The sequence below is a fragment of the Lycium ferocissimum genome, unplaced genomic scaffold (genome assembly GCF_029784015.1).
Source record: "Lycium ferocissimum isolate CSIRO_LF1 unplaced genomic scaffold, AGI_CSIRO_Lferr_CH_V1 ctg13832, whole genome shotgun sequence".
Lineage (NCBI taxonomy): Eukaryota > Viridiplantae > Streptophyta > Magnoliopsida > Solanales > Solanaceae > Lycium > Lycium ferocissimum.
Window position 1 is genome coordinate 6,394 of NW_026715105.1, and position 16,156 is coordinate 22,549.

General features: G+C 37.5%; 1 long non-coding RNA gene across 1 annotated transcript; it reads right to left on the reverse strand.

Moving 5' to 3' along the window:
* Positions 1–7,981: 7,981 nt before the first annotated feature.
* Positions 7,982–14,691, reverse strand: LOC132042173 (uncharacterized). The gene is made up of 2 exons (XR_009411378.1): positions 14,473–14,691; positions 7,982–10,109 (listed from the first exon to the last, which is right to left on the reverse strand). It is a non-coding gene; the product is annotated as an uncharacterized LOC132042173 (long non-coding RNA).
* Positions 14,692–16,156: the final 1,465 nt, after the last annotated feature.

The following is a 16,156-nucleotide window of genomic DNA, read 5'->3' on the forward strand; positions in this document are numbered from 1 at the left end:
TCATACTTCGGTAATGTATCATAACATAATAGGCGCTCATCATACTTCGGAAGCTCATCATACTTCGCATTGTGCGCACGATAATACCGGCCCGGGACTCGGCGAAGGAAGTAACAAACATATGCACGAGCAGAATCGGGTGATCTATACATATCTCCAAACATATACATGTATTTAACGAACATTCAAAACGAACTATCATTCTAGAATCCAAGTAATGACCAAATCGCATTTCTTTCGAATGTTGTTCTAACATATCAAATATAACTTTGCAATCGTAGTTACGTATTAAATCATATATATACGATTTCCTTATTTCGGACTTAACGTATAGCGAGTAATCATATTCACAAAATCATAATTAAAACTCATTATGCAAGTAAAGAATCCATATGCGGAAGTCGAAGTGAAAATAGTATTAAGTTTTTCAAGAAATAATCAAGGGTAAGCATAGAAGGGCCGCGGGCCCCACGAACGGGTACCGACCCCATCCGAGCCGACTACGAGAATTAGGGGAACGTTATGTCCTATGAATTTACCTATTATGTTTTGGGGCGTTCCGAGCTCGTATGCGAAAGTTACGGACGTTTGAAGTTCGGGACCCTTTTTGTAGTCAAAGTTCTTTATAGGTCTTTTTAAAATCCAATCCTTTGGAAACCTAAGGATCTTAGCTTGAATGCAATAAGGAGTATGCTTTTAGGATCGAACAAAGTACGTTTTGAGCTCGGATTTTAAGAGTGGAATAACCCCAAGGCTCGGGTCATAGCCTAATAGTACTAAGACATGCCAAAGAAAGAAAGGTGAGCTTTACATACCTTGGCCGCCCTCTACCCATCCACGCTTGCGTCTCGGCTTCTCGCGATCTACAAAAGATGTCGTTGGACACCCAACATTCGCCACAAGTATTGAAGAACTCGGCCCAAGCCGTCACTTTATCTACGGAAATTTCGTAAAGACTCCTCCCCTATAAATCCATCAACCCCGAGAATTTAACTCCGCCAACATCAAAAGCAACCAAACCAATAATCATAAAGACAACATCCATAATCAATTCATAATGCATTCTAAGAAATTCGCGCAATATTTCAAGACAATTCAACAATATGCTATGCGACCCGAAATCTTCCAACTTAATGAATACGACAATAATGCGTTTCTTTCTTTCCGATTCTCATGCTACATCAACAATTCCATACATTTCCACATTAGCTTCATAAATATAAGAGAACATATTAGAACCATATTAACTTTCAAAACAGCCCACGACAATTGTAACATCAACCTAAGTCATTAAACCTTCATTTCCACTACATATTCCGCAACGAACAACCACCAAAATACAACATAAAATTAGTTCAACATGCCTCTACCACTTCAGCCCACATTCGGCCAAGCTTCAACATACATACTTCCATGGGTTTCATTCATTTTTCTACACATTACAACAACCAACATGCTAAACAAATTCACTTCATCACCCTATACAACACACACCTACACACGGCTCTAGCACACACACACGGTTATAACACCAACACACCACAATTCCATGAAATTCATTCATCTTTTTACATATCACAACATGCATATACACCTACAAAACATTAAAAGAAGATTGAACCTCACCTCTCCATCTCTCTTTGTCTCTCGGCTAGGACTTGCTTGGCAAGGAAGAATGTTTTTCTTGTTCCACCAACTACTCCACGAGATAAAGGACCTTCCATTTAGTCACAAACTAGAAGAAAAATAATTTTTCTATGATCAAACTTGGAGGTGGTTCGGCCAGCCCATAGCCGGCTGCTCTTCTCCTTCTTTCTTTCTCTTTTCTTGAATTCTCTAGAACCAAAAATGATGAATTTGCCTTCTTGATCACTCCTCCACACACACACACACATATATATATATATATATATATATATATATATATATATATATTAGTGTGGCACATGACCATGCACATGGCCAAGCACATGGCCGGCCATGTGCCCTCCTCTTCTTTTTTTTTTTTTGTTTCTTTTCCCTCCAAATTTCTTCAATTTTCTAGAATTTCCTTAGGATATAAAAGATGACTAATATAGTCAACATGTCATCTAATTCCATACTTATATAGCAAGCCTCCATGTGGCCATGGCCCACCTTACTCTAGTTTCATGAAATTTTAAATTTTTCTCATAATGCATTCTTAGTCCCAAATTTTTCCTTAATGCTTCCTTCCAACAAAATCATAAACCATTTGTCGTAAAACCAAGTCGAGAGATAACCTTGTCCATAATTCTTCACAACCGAGCTTAAAAATATTCGACGTGCGAAATGCGAGATATAACGGGAATGTGGAAAGGAATGTGGAGTATGAAAATTTTGTGTTATGGACATATATATATGTATGGCCGAAAATGGTATGCATGAAAGGGATGATTAAAATTTTATTTGTTATATTAATTGTGTTGTTGAAGCCTTGTGATGGAAATGGAGGAAAAATGGTTCAAGTTGGTATGGAAAATTGTTGAAAATGATTATAGGAAATTATGTGATTTTAATAAAGATTTTATGTAATTGTGGAAGTAAGATTCAAAAATGAGAATTATGGTTGTCATTAATAAATTTGGAGGAAAATAATGCGATTTAGTAGTTTTGTCGCATTTGTAGAAGTTTCGGATGGAATATGGCATTTGGCGGGAATACTTGAATTCGTGAATATTGTTGGAATATTATTGAAATATGTTTGAATAATTTTGAATTAGTTAATAGATATGGAAAATGTTGATATTAGTTGAAAGTACGAAGTTGGAGTAGAAGTTGTGACACTATGAAGAAAAAAGACTAGTTATGTCCGAATGTGTTTTGTATTAGATGTTGATGTTGTTAGCATTGTTGTTGGTATGGTTGTTGGTAATCTCGCCGAGTTGAATTCTCGGGCGTTTAATTTACAGGGGAGATGCTGCCCAAATTTCTGTAGACAAATAGTGAATTAAAGATTTGAATTCTAAAAGTCTTACTATTGATATTTGGTAAATGTGACCAATTGTAGATTTTGGAGGAAACGGGATTTGAATTTGGAGAAGCGTAAGCAGCGGAAAAGGTATGTAAGACTTACCCTTCCTTTCTCTTGGCATGTCCTAGATGTGATAGGCTATGATTTGAGCCTCGGGGATGACTCTACTCTTAGAAATCCGAGCTTATATTTATCCTTTTTCATTCAGTAGAATTGAACTAAATAACTTACGCTTTATTGTAAAGAAATGTTCAAACGTACGTAACTTTTGAAAATGAAAGCGGAATACCTTGAAATCTTCGAGGATGATCCAATGGCACATAATGACCACGTTTTTATGTTCGTTACCCGACTTGACCGAGGTGGGCCCACAATCCCGAGATTTAATGGTATTGTTCTATTTGTCTTATTTCCGTAAGATAATTAAGGAAACCTTTGACTATTGTTCGAATTTGATATAAGTGTTTGGTAATTCGAGATATGAGCGATTCGGTTCGACTATTCGATATAAATGCTTCGGTACGAATGATCGCTTTAAATATTTTGATATAAGTATTCAAAAATAAATATTCCGATATATATATATGTGTTCGACATAGGTATTCGATCTAAGTATTTTTTGGTGTAAGCATTCGATATGATAATTCCGATATGAGTACTCCGGTATGAGCGTCCGATATAAGCATTCTGCCATGTATTCGTATATGAGTCGTCCGATCCGAGTATTCTAATATGAGTATCTCTATAAGCCTTAATGTTCTTCACGTACGATCTCGGATCGCTTAAAAAGTCCGAAGAGGTTTCGTATGTCAAACACTCATAACTTCCGATATTAATTTGGAAGAACCGAAATTTGTTTACGAGCTTTTGAATGTCGGTAAAGTGTACGTATTCATCGAGTACGGATTTATGTGCATCGGTTTCTCACGACTCGCTCGTGCAAGGCTCAATGTATCGTTCACTGCGTCCGGGCCAAAGGATCTCGTTATCGTGCGTATGCCTCGTATATGTATACATTCCCGCGTCCGGGCCGTGCTCATATCGTGCGCGGTTTCGCATTGTTCACCGCGTCCCTCATAGGCGGGCGGGCTACATTTATGTATATGATATTATGATCCGATGATATGGGGACGATGGCCAGGATGGCATATGATCCGTCTCGTTTCACCGCGTCCGTACTAGAGGCGGGTTACATTCTTGCGTCCCCTCGGCATCGGAGGGCGGGATCTCGTTATCGCATATGCTTATGATAATATATGATCCGTTATGCATAACGGGGTCCGAAAATAAGCATTTTGATACTGCGGACAAGGTACGCATTTTTTGTACTTCGACTCGATGACGATTTTGTACGTCGACTTTTACATCTCTCGATTTTGATAAGGCTGCTCGTTATGCCTCCATACTTTTGCTTTTGATTACGAATCCGTTCGATATATCTCCGTACGTACGCTACATTCGTTCACGAATACGTCCGATATATCTCGTACGTACGCTCGTTCACGAATGCGTCCGATATATCTCCGTACGTACGCTCATTCACGGATGCACGGTATACTTACGTACGTCGACTCTAATTACGAATCCGTCCGAACGCGGCCCGTACGTCGACTGCGATTACGGGTATGTTCGATATAGCTGCGTACGTACGCCCCGATATATGACATCCTTAGCATTCTGTACGTTCGATACTTCGTCCGATATATGACCTCGTCGACCATTACGTACGTTACGCTCTCCGTTCCCCGACGTGTGACATCACCGTGCGCTCGTATTTTTACGTACCTCTTGGACATACGATCCGTAATTGTAAAATAAGCATTTTAGTACTACGGCCGACTTACTTACCTTCTCGTACTCATACGGTATATGGGACGGGTATGTACGATTTGTGTACGAAAAATAGGCGTACGGCATTTTGACTAATGTACTTATCTTTCGATCTTTGTTTGTTTCGGTTATGGTTACATTTCTGTGTGCATGCCTTACGTATGCGCACATTTTCGTATCGACCCCTGTCTTCGGGGGCCGCGTTTCATGCCGCGCAGTACTCCCGGATTTAGCCGGGTTATTATAGAAGATGTTCCGGCAGAGATGGCAAGCTCCATTCTCGTGAGGGTCGCGAAGTCAGAGTTTGTTTGTTATGATTTCTGAGTTATGTTAGAGACTTTGCGGACGGCGTCGTGGTGTTAGTTGTCGGTCGTAAGCGGCTCGTCGGCCGATATGTTGGTCCTGTTATATATCTTGAATTTTGTATGATTATAGATTTGTTCGAGTTGAAGGCTACGGAAAAAAAAAATCTACTATGTATTTTATCTTATTTGATTTAAGAAGTTTGACGTGATTTTATGTGCAGCAAGAGTCTGAGGGTTCGCTCGGCCCTAAATAAGGGTCGGGTGCCCATCACACCCTAGTAAGGTCGGGGTGTGACAACAACTTCAATGATGGAACCGATTTTTACTATGGGTAAACATTTGAGAACAAAGAGTATTTAAAGGTTTTATGAAGAAAGATGCAATAAAGACCCCGTTTTGTTTTAAACCAAACAAGAGTAACAACAAATATTATAGGTGGAATGCACCTCTCCTACTTGTGATTGGATGTTGCGGGCCAATAAGTACGACAACTCGGATAGGTTTTGCATTTATAAGTACGTTGGTCATCACACTTGCGGGGTTGAACACGTTAAGAGCACTCATAAGCATGCCTCAATAGTTGTCCTTGCATCAGTCTTGAGGAATGACTATATTGACAACAAAGGGCCAACGACAAAAGAAATCCATAGGATGGTTTTCGTGTGGAGTTCCATTGTAAACCAAGCTATTAGTAGTGTTGGAAGGCAGGTGTAACGGCTAAAAACATGGTTAGGGGGACACCGGAGCACGGGTATGCTTACTTACCGGCTTATTCGTACATGGTTCAAAATCTAATTTCAGGTTCCAGAATTTGCATTAGTCTTGATGATGCGAACAGGTTCAACTATTACTTCGTAGCTTACGGAGCTTGCATTCGAGGATATAAACACATGCGAAAGGTTATTGTCGTTGACAGCACACATTTGTACGGCAAGTATGAGGGTGTGTTGTTGTCTGCCGTCGCATAGGATACTGAGAACCATATCTATCCAATTGATTTTTGCATGGTGGATAAGGAGTGTGATGAATCTTGGACCTACTTCCTCAAGTAGCTGAGGTATATAATCATCGATGAACCAGACTTGTGCATCATCTCTGATAGACACATGAGCATAGCCAACGGTGTTTCCAGAATTTTTGAGCATGCTCATCATGGACTATGCATGAAGCATCTTGGTGATAACCTTCGAAAAAGTTTCCAATGTGGAGATTCTTATCATGTATACTATGATGCAGCAAAGGCATATGGTTACCAGGAGTTCAATGAACATTTTCAGCAATTAAAGGATAAATGTCCCGAAGCACCTAATTGCCTCGAGTTTGATATTGGATTTGACAAGTGGAGCAGGGTATATTTTCCAGCAAATAGGTACGATGTGCTGACAACAAACATTACTGAGTCGCTAAACTCAATATTGAGGGATGAAAGAGAGTACCACATTTGTGACATTTCTTTATTCACTTCCATTTCTAGGAGGTTTCTTTGAAATTTTCGAGCGAGACGTGTAGATATCAGCAGTTCAATCAATTTATTTTTGCCTTCGGTTGAAAAGATGAATGAGGGTGACTCCTTGTTTGTCAATAATATAAACGGGGATGCCAATGAGTACACTGTAGTCGGTAGTGGCCTAACTGCCAAAGTCAACCTACTGATCAAAACATGTACTTGTAGAGAGTATGACTTGGTGAAATTACCGTGCGCTCACGCGATGGCAGCCTTGAGATTGAAGTACGGACCTGATTATGGTTCAAGCATCTACGAGTATTCCTCGCCCATGTGTTACGATTCGCTTTTACATGGGTTAAGGCATAAAAGTTACTACGAGGTTGTTGGTGCTCTAATTGGATTTTAGTACTTTAGAGTCGCCATCTAATTTATTTATGAAAAACTAGGAAAACCAGTTTAAAGATTTTTTCCAAAAATAAAAGAAAAATTTTTTGGACCAAAGTTCGAGGTAAGGGTTCTGGTGATCCCTTAGAAAAGGTTTTACGCACCCTAGTATTATAGATTCGTTGAATACGGTTGAACTACAAGCTTCAATGTGTGATTAACTGTATTTACTTGCTCAAAACTGTTAAGTTTCTGCAAAATGTCATTTTTAATCATATCATAATTTCAAGGAAAAAATTCGACAAAAGTCCCCTTATAAAAAGGGGTTTTGGTTTAGAAAATCCGCGTAAGTATTCAACTCACTTTGTTGCCGGACTAGGACACACTCGGGATTTCTCCCGAGTAGAGTCACTACTATTCTAGTCCTAACAAAATGGGTTTAGTACCTACGGGTTTTTATATGTATAAAAATATGGAGTATATCTCCGATTTGTATACATATATATAAGAAAAAATCACAAGTTATATTAAGTCCAAATTTTAATCATTTGAAGTCCATAAGTCAACTTGTATTCCAACCAAATTCCGTCTTATCTTTTAAGTCCGGTCCAAGTAGATTTCCCCCTGATTTCATCCATAAAGTTTTGAGCTTGGGCCTAAAAGGTATTTTCTTTTTGAAAATTTACTCAAGTCTCAACCATAAAACTCTCTTTGCTTTTCTAGAAATATCTAAGTTTTGATCTTTTATTGAAAAAATTTAGCCCAAGTTTAAAGAATGCTCATTATCCTTTACAATCACAAAAACTGTCCTCAAAACCATTTTTTCAATGTAGCTCAAATCAAATTTAAAGTCCAATAAGCAGTTGCAGTTCTTAATAACAGGCTTAAGGCCCAAAACCATTTTATTTCCAACTATTTCGTCCCAGATTTTGCCAAAGGGGGGAGAGGCCCAAAATTTTACCACTTAGTTCTTTTAGAATCATTTAGCCTTATTAAAGTGTTGAACTAGTTTTAAGCCTCAGAAAATCAAAATAAGTATCAATTTCATGCAAGTTTGAGATTGGCCGAACTTTGAAAATTGTTTTAGGCGACTTCTTGAAGATACTAAGTGTATTTTTCTTCCTAAGTTCTAAACATACATAAGGGTTCCAAAATTTCCAAGCGTTTTTACTTATACAACATGTATACATGCAAGATATATGTGAAGTAAAGGAGAGAAGAAAGTAGATTTCAACTGATGGGCCTACCCAAGCCCATTAGTGCCACTTTCACCCATGAGTGGGCCTTCAATATGTTAGCTTCCCTTGCCATTTCTCTCATGGACTCGATAAAAAATAAAGAGAGTTGGACCTCTGGCCCAACAGGTATAGTGCAGGCGAGTGGCCCAAGGAGGATTTCACATAAACACACAAAATGATAAAGATTAGTATCTGCTTCTAAGTATTCAAATAATCACATAATCAGCTAGGGTGAAACACATAAGTTAAATAAACATGCGGATGAAACAAATTCCTGGTTAAGATAAACAAAGCCCAAACTTAAAATAAACCATCAAACGAGAAGGGAGTATGAGTAGATTGGGCAAAATACTCATTCCATTAAAACGGAGGCGCAACAGTCATGAAATGGCATAAGCCCACAAAACGCCAATTATATTTATAAGGAAATGAAGGAATATACACTTCTATACACCAAATATATCACTTCATATATACCGGAGTGTATATGAAGTTAAATATATCTTGTATATCAAAGGGTATAACTTCCATATATATGGAGAATTCAACAAGGAAAAGGCAAAGAGAGATTAAAAAATAAGACACTTAACACCAACTCCATGCATACATAGGAAATAAGGAAAAGTGCACAGACACAACATGCAGTATGCTAGTTAACACTAAGCAAGATGAAGGAAATTCCTAACAAGTTCCATATACAGAATGAACAAACTCAATCCTTCGTATGAAAAATGCTATCAAACAAGAGAGAGTGAACGAATGCAGTTTTATTACAAGCATCATACAATTTATACTTTGTTACTTTAGCCCTCAACATTCATTTACACACCTCACTAAGTGTCAGCGTAATTTCAGCTAAAGCATAGGCTAAAAAACAAATAGTGTGGTCCTTATAACCCCAAATAAGAATCAATTAGGGAACACATAGGTCAATGGTTTTTGTCTAGCCTACTGATGTGTCATGCTGATTTCAATAAATGTCCATTCAGATTCAGCAAATACAGAAGCTTCAATTTTGACATTAACATGACAATTAGAGACAGGGGAAGCATACATGCCACAGGAAGATAGCTTGACATGTTAAACGTCATGAATCAAATAAGTCCTAAGAACACACTCACCTTCAGTCTAGGTCCCTACTCATTGCTTGTTTATATTGTACTTAGGTCTACTTTTGACATTTTCTAAACATAGACAAGCAGTCATTTAAGGTCATAGAAGATGAAATAGGCATGTACAGTAGAGTCAGGTAAGATACAAAGTGCAAATTTTCCCAATATGGCACCCCAAAGAAACTTGCAGGATTCCACAAATCATTAACCAAATCCATAGTTGTTAAGTTCAGAATCTTTTAAACCTTTCTTGCATACCATTTTTACTTTGAGACCTAAGACACTGAATTATCAATAGAATGCAAGTCTCTCAACTTAGAACAGACATCAGAGGAGCATACAAAGGTGTTGGCCACTTACCAAATCAATTAGTCTATCATGGACTTAGATATAAGTTTTATAGTTTTGGAAAAATAGGGCCATGATGAGATCATACATAAGGGCTAGTCATGTTTCAAAATCAGTTAAGTATTACTGAGTCTTAAAGAGGCAGTATTCTTCAGGTTTAATGGCATTTTATGTCATCAATGGCACAATATTACAGAGGCAGCACTGAGATTAAGCAAACTATCACAAAGACGCCTATCACATTATATCAGGATCAAAGGTCATAGGTGACCTTATGCACATCTAAACAAGAGACTAGGATGCTTTAAATATTACAGGGATCAAATTGAAAACTTAACAGAACTAATCATGCTTATTACAACCAGAGGGACCCTGAGCCGAACTCAAACATTTCATAAGCAAAGGATCAGATTTCAGCAGTCTATGAGATCACCAACTAATGGAACATTTAAACTAGGCTTAAGTGACTAAAACGCCCCCAAACTTGGAACTAATTGCAACTTTAGTCCTCAAACTATTGCTGCACTTCAAGACACCCCTAGACTTGGCAAAATGGGTTTTAATTCATCCCCGAGCGGCCACGTGGCACAGCAAGTGTAGTCACACGCCAAAAGGCGCGTGACGTGTGCCACTTTTTCGCCTTTTTAAAAATAAAAAAAAAATCAATTTTGGAAAATTCATAAAAAAAAGTATAAATTTTTAAAATCAGAAAAAACTAATTTTTTTTTTAAAATGTGGAAAACCCTTCTTTTTTTTTTAAATAAATCTGGACTGAATTTTTTATTAAAAAATTTGGAACTTCTTAAATCTTGAAAACTAAGAGACCCGTTATTTTTAAAAAAAAAAAAAAAAAAAGGAAAATTTTTTTTTTTTAATTTAAAAACTTGGACTTTTTAACAATATGGAAAACTAAATAAACTCATTTTTCTAAAAATAATCGAAAAATTGAATTTTTGGTTAAAAACCGAAACTTTTTAAAATGCAGATACTGATTTTTTTAAGAATAAAGTGAAAAACTGATAATTTTTTTCTAGATTTAAAAAATAATCTTATTTTCAGGGATTTTTTTTTAAAAAAAAATTGGTTTTCTACATTTTTTTAAAAAATCAGTTTTTCCAGTTCTTTTTTAAAGAAGTGTCTTAAAAGAACCATGAAAATTTGGATTTTTTGGGACACTATTAAAAAATATCAAGTTTTCATTTTTTATAAAAAAAAAAAAAAATCCATTTTTTACAGATATTTTAATTAAAACTGTAGTTTTTCATTTTTTTTTTTAAATCAAATATTCCGCATTTAAAATAAATATTTCATTGTTCCGTATTTGTTATAAAAAATCAGCTTTTTACATTTTTTTTTCAAAACAATTTATCTATGTGGAGGACACATAGGATGAAAATGCCATGTGGCATTAATATTTTACACATGGAGGCCACATAAGCCTTATTTTACAGCTGGACCCGCGAGTGACTACACTCACTCCGGGTCATGAGCTCAGGGGTGTAATTGTTACATCCCGTGTTTTAGCCTATTTGGAGAATTTGGAAATAATTGCGACTTGTAAGAATAAGGTCATGTTTTGACTCCAATTGGTGAGTATGTTGTTACTTATGGGAATATGGATGCGTAAACGTCGGAGAAGGCCTAAGGGCAAAATTGGAATTTCCGAAAATTTATTTCGGGAATTACAAAACGAGATTTTAAATCATTGGGCTCAAAGAATAAGTTGAGAAATCAAGCCCAAAGAGGGGGGGGTGGCCGGCCAACCTTAGGCCCAAACCCATCCCAAGTAATAAATTTTGTTTGTGCTATGCATGTGAGCAATTGGGGCAAGTATATCTATATGTTCCCCTCTAGAATATTAGAGAGATCAAAACAAATCAAGAACAAGAAAAAAATAGGCCTTCGGCCGAGAGAGAGAAAAAGAGAAAAAGAAAAGAAAGAAAAATTTCCAAGCTTCCAATCCTAGTCCAAAAATTGTGATTTTCCCATATTCTTGCTAAGCTCCAGTGCTCTTCAAGGTGGTATAATATTCAAGGCAAGGAGGTGTTGTGTTGGCAAGGAGAGTTTATTGGAAAAGGTAAGGATATATCAGTGTCTTTGTTATGTTATGGAAGGTTATATGCATGTTATGGTATGTGAAATTGAATGAAAAGCATGGAATTATGATTGTATGTGTGTCCCCTAAAGCCGTGAGGTGTATGAATTTGTGGTGTGGCCGTGTATGTGTATATATGATATAGTTATGGTGAGTTCAATTTATGTTGTATTCTAGTTATGGTTGTTGTGAAATTTATATTGGAAATGAAAGTTGGATGAATTGGGTTGAATTGAAAAATATGGATGTTGGCCGTGTGATGTTTGTAGTATAAAGGAGATGGATTGCATTCTATTTAGTTCGTTAGTTGTGTCGTTGTAACCTTTGTGACGAAATGGCTTAATGACTTGAATTGGTATCGTCGATATTGTATGTAATTATGAGAATTTATATGAATTTTGTATGATTTTTATATAATGGTGGAAGTAAGGTTCTAAATGTGAATTATGATGGTGGAATTGAAAGGTGAAAATCTCTCTCTCTCTCTCTCTCTCTCTCTCTCTCTCTCTCTCTCTCTCTCTCTCATGTAGAAAAGAAAACTAGTTATGCTATGTTGCGTTTATAATGATTCTTGGTATTGTTGTTGGCTTGTTGTTGGTTGTTTCGAGCCGAGTCGAATCTCGGGGTGTCATATTTATGGAGGTCCCGAAATTTCGGTAGCAAAATATAAACCCAAGAGTGAAATGTTAACTTGCATGAATAGTAGCTCGGTAAAGATGACCATTTGCTATTTCGACGAAACGGGAATTGAGATTTGAGGAGCGTAAGGCACAACCAAGGTATGTAAGGCCTTCCCTATCTTTCTTTGGCATGTTCTGAGCGTAATAGGCTTGAAAGCGAGCCTTGATTGCACTTTTGCGTCTCATAATCTAAGATTGAAAATAGCGCCAAATCGTTCAGTAAGATTGAACCGATTTCTTCACAAATTGTCTTCAAAATGATTTATATGTACGAAACCTTCTCAAATGGAGGAGGAATGTCCCAAACACTTATAATGATTTTATAAAGTCTATGATCCGTAACTTATGCCCGCCGCCTCGATTTGACTCCGAGGTGGGCCCACAATTTCCGAGACCTCTTACTATGGTGCTAATTGATTTATTTCCATACAATGTTTAAAAGAATCTTTCGATAAATGTACCGATGTCAAGTGATAAATACGATGAATCTATAATATATTTTGACATGTCTTATGATCCCGAAACATGATTCGATACAAGTAATCGTGCCCTTAAAAAAGGGCAATACATATATACTATGATCATCGTCCGAATTCTTTGTAGTGATATGTCATTTGAATTGTTCCATGTGTTAAAGAACGATCATTCCGAATATTCGAGAGCCCCGTAATGTATTTGCTTCGTACGAACGGTCTCAAAAATGTTGTTTTGACATAATCCGTCACGATGTCCGAAAAGTACGAATTATGGCTTATTGTTGATTTGTCTATCGAGTCCGGACTTACATGCATATGTTTACTCGCATTACCGTTCGTGCAAGTTATGATATGTCTTTTCACCGAGCCCGGGCCGGGACATGTTCTCGTGCGCGCTTCTCTCCGCATTATTCACCGAGTCCTCGTACTTGCGGGCGGGGACACGTTATTTGTATGATTATGATATGATGATACGGGGATGGCGGCCGGGACGGCATATGATTATTATCCACCGAGACCCGCAAGAGGGGCGGGACACGTTGTATGTACATGATGTATGATTTTGACAGACATGATTCCATATTACCGAGTCCCAATAAAGATCGGACACGTCATCTGCACACATGATACATGATTTGGTTATGCATGATTTCACTTACCGAGTCCCTTAATAAGGGCCGGGACACGTCATCTGCACACATGATACATGATTTGGTTATGCATGATTTCACTTACCGAGTCCCTTATCGGAGGGCCGGGACACGATACATGTTTGCATGGCATTATATGATCCGATATGCATTATGTTCTACGAGGTCTCAAAGATATTACCTTTGAGAGACTTCTAATCATAGCTCTATCTCGTTATGTTTCGTACTCCTATCTTTGATTATGGTTATATTTGTTACTTTTCCGCTTTACATACTCGGTATTTTCCGATCGACCCCCAAATGGATTCTAAGATGGATACACATGCCCGCGAAGGAGACGCATTTCGTGATACGCCGCGGCGTAGGATGACGCTCTCTGTATGAGGAGTCGCTCCCTTGATCCGGGGCTTATACTTTTGGTATATACTTTTGTCATACATTGTGTTCATTATGCTTATTTGGGTACGGCGGGGCCCCGTCCGTCTCGATCTAAGTTATGTATGTTAGAGGCTAAAGAACATCAACATACGTATGTGGGTTATGGCTATGTACGTACGAGTATTTGTATATGTGATATGTTACGGGGCGTTTCCCCGCCACGGCGGCCCAGCTTGCCTATATATGTGTATGCGGATATGTTGGTATTTTCGTGCGAGGTTTATTTTTTGGTTAGTAAGAAAAAAGAAACTCGCCCAAATTTTTCTAGATATTTGAGTTACTATCTTTGGGCTTTTGGTACGTACGGGTGCCCGGAGTCGAAGCGCTAGTCACGGCCTTACGGGGCTGGAGTCGTGATTGATAATAAAACCCATTTAGCCGAGTTTAGGGGTGTCTTGAAGTCCATCAATAGTTTGGGGACTAAAGTTGCAAAACGTGTCAAGTTCAGGGGCGTTTTAGTTACTTAAGCCTTTAAACTATGTATCATGCTTTAAAGTATTCTAGATCAGAACCAGGCATGGCATTGATCAGATGACATAACAATGTTCACATTTTCCATATTTAGATGATATTGCAAGGACTTAACAGTGCAGAATATTGAAACAAAAGGAGCACTAATGGCAATAAAGCAGGTATAAAAACAGCTCAGGACTTGCCTGAGACTTAGTAAATCAAACAACAAGGTCACAAAAATGAACTAGAGGAAATCTTACCATGTTCAACCAATACCACACCTTTCGACCATGAGACTACATTTTTCATCATGAATGCCCAACAAACTATAACTTTATCACTTATTTCTCCATAACAGACGAGAAGATGGCTCAAAGCTAACATACACTTAGAACAAAACTCTCTAACAAACAATGTATTGAACTAACCATTTCCTACTACCTTAATCCACATAAACCAACCAAATCACAAATAGAGCATGCTTTAAACAAATCAAGGATGCTAATCTTTATATACATGTGCTTGTCGATTAAGCTATTCATACACCTAAATAAACAGGCTGAAGCTAGTTAATATAAAACATGTTTTGCCATACATACTAATCAAACTAATCACTCAGCATGTCTTAGCCAACAAACTAATTAACCTTCAAGTCATCTAAACAGTAAATGATGCAACTAAACTAAACTAAACTGCCTAAACATGCTATGAATACCTATTACAGAGACATACCAAAATTTAACTAAACCAAAATAGACATATAAACACAACGAGTTAAAAGAAAAGAAAAAACAATTAATAGACCAAATAAAATACTAAAAATAAACACTTTTGGGGATTACCTCTTTGATGCGCAACCTTGGAAGAGATTAGACTTGGAAGAACCTTGTTTCCCAACCCTGAAGCACTCGACCACAGAATCAACACAAAAAAAAACAGAAAAAAAAAATCTTTAAAATTTAAACTCACTCGAACTATTAAAGTCTTTAAAGCTAAAATGTCAAAACTCAAGTATTTCGAGAAATGAAAATTCAGTTGCCCTCCTCTTCAAATAGTGAGGATTAGGACCCTATTTATAGAATCCCAAATGGTAATTTCGACATCGATGTGGGACAAGCTCGATTTGTGAGATTCAAGTCTCGCCATGAGTTATCAATGGCCCGATTCGAGCATACGAATGGATAAAGGTTGGTTTTAAGCCAAGGAATCAATCCTCTTGGTTCCTCATGAACCAATGAAAAGCAAGGATTCAAGATCACAACACAACAAAGATAATTAAAGAAATTGATCAACGATCGTTGTAAAGCGAAATTAGAGGAAAAGAGTTGACCTTCTCGTGATAAGGTCGCATTTGGCGTTAGTTGGAGATGAGGCATTAATTTTTTGCCTCAAACGATCGAACCATGACTGCATAAAGCGAAAGCACACTGTGCCATTACCTATTTTGGGATGCTGACTCTGAGAGAGAAAAAAAAAGTATGGCGGCTAGGGTTTTTCGCGAAGGGAAAGGGAAAGGGGAGAGTAGGGAGGCGTTTGGATGAGGAAATGAAGAGTATAGGTGTATCACCCCTTTTACTTTTGAGTTGGGCCGGGTCGGTCCAAATTGGACTGGGCCTGGTCCTCAATTAAAATGAAAGGGGCTGATCAATATATATATATATATATACATATATATATATATATATACATATATATATATATATATATA